Source organism: Alligator sinensis, unplaced genomic scaffold (genome assembly GCF_000455745.1).
Source record: "Alligator sinensis unplaced genomic scaffold, ASM45574v1 scaffold203_1, whole genome shotgun sequence".
Lineage (NCBI taxonomy): Eukaryota > Metazoa > Chordata > Crocodylia > Alligatoridae > Alligator > Alligator sinensis.
Window position 1 is genome coordinate 2,893,167 of NW_005841949.1, and position 1,663 is coordinate 2,894,829.

The following is a 1,663-nucleotide window of genomic DNA, read 5'->3' on the forward strand; positions in this document are numbered from 1 at the left end:
TTTCCCTTCTGTTGAGAGGAAGCCATGCGCCTCAGTAAATGAGCAGAGCATTGGGAACACTGGGGTTTAGTCCAACTTTGACCCAGGCTCTGTGTGCGACTTGGGCAGGTCTGTTCTCTCTTGTTTCCCATGTGTGAAAGGAGAAGGCTGATCCGCACTAACTTTCTTAATGCATTTTGATATCTCCAGATGAGACGTGCTAAATTAGTGATGGTGATTAGGGAATGTGATTCATGGAGAGAGACATTTCAGAGCACCCTTCCCCCAACCTGCTTCTTTTTTAAATGAGCCACTCCAAGTGGATGAGCCATCCCCTAATAACAGTAATCTGCTCCAGAGTATTCAGAAGGAGTGGTAGGTGTGCTCAGTGGATGGCTCAGTGCACCCAAGGTGGGGCCAACTAGCTTGGTGTACAGCCTCTTGTAGCTTGATTGCTAAACCTTTAATTCCTCCTTGCTGAGTTGCCTGGTTCATTACGTTGCTCTTTAGTGTAAAAATTCCCTCTTCCCTGCCCTCCAACTCATGAAAATAACCCAGAGATTGCACCTCAGGAGACCTGGAACTCTATTCCCATGTGTCTGTGTAATTTTTGTATGTAGTTGAATGGCTAAGAGTCTTGGAGTCAGGGTGGTGGCAGAGGGGCCCTTTGGATGTGGTTCTGGGGATGCCTTGGGCAAAGGTGGTAACATGTTTATGCTGCTCTGTAGCTCAGGCAGCAACTGCACTCCAGTGCCAGGGAGGGTCCAGAGCTAGCTCTAGTTTCTTGGAACATGAATTTCAATCCTTCACTGTGGGATTTGCTCCAGACAGCTGGGCATGCCCTGAGCCAGCTGGCTTTGAAGTTAAAGAAATTAAATGATGTGACTGGGCTTTAAGGAGCCTCTTGTTTATTAAGAAGGAAAAAGGTGAAATCCTGCTGTTCTGTCTCATATTTAATGTGAGTTTCATTCCTGGCACAGCTGCTGCTTCCTAGTGTTGTACTGCAAGTTTCACCTCACCCTGTATAAGGGCTTTCCTGTTCCTCTGGAACAGGAATAATGGAACAGGTTAGGCTGACAAGGGTGCTGGTGCCAGCTATGAAGTGAAATGATCAGTCTGTGCTTGGTATGACCTGGGGAGGGGACTTTGCATGTTCAGAATGATCAGAGGTGTGGTGCTGAGAATGAGACGTGGTTTAAATTGTTCCCCTAGTGCTTTATAGGCATTGCTGATCTCAAAAGGAACAGATGGGGGAGGGTGAGATCATAAATAGATCATAAGAGTTTGTTTGGACTCAGTGCAGTAGTGTCCTTTGCCACCTCCCCATAATGGCCTCTGGACTCTTGTGCCATTCTGGAGTCCCTTCCCCTTGTACAGCTCTTCCTTTTGTCATCTTTTAAGAAGTCTCAGCCCTGTGCCTGTCCCTCTGATCTTAACAATTCAGATTCATGTTCTTTTCTCCCTACTCCCCCAGATTGGGCTGTTCAAGATCTTGCCAACACTTTACCAGGCTAGAGAGCGATTAGTTGTTTTACATCTGTAGTCAGGTTTGTAAGTTGTGTCAGTGACTAGCATAGGAACCTTGATAATAATAGGTAGCAATATGAAACCCAGTGTGTGTTTGGATTTCATATAAGCTTTTGTTGTTTCCTTTCTGATGCTGAGTGGATCATCCAAGGTAGGG

At 46.1% G+C, this 1,663-nt stretch overlaps 1 protein-coding gene across 5 annotated transcripts in view; it reads left to right on the top strand.

Moving 5' to 3' along the window:
* Positions 1–1,663, top strand: part of CSNK2A2 (casein kinase 2 alpha 2) — a 36,703-nt gene that overhangs the window by 23,445 nt on the left and 11,595 nt on the right. The gene's annotated exons all lie outside the window — the stretch shown is intronic.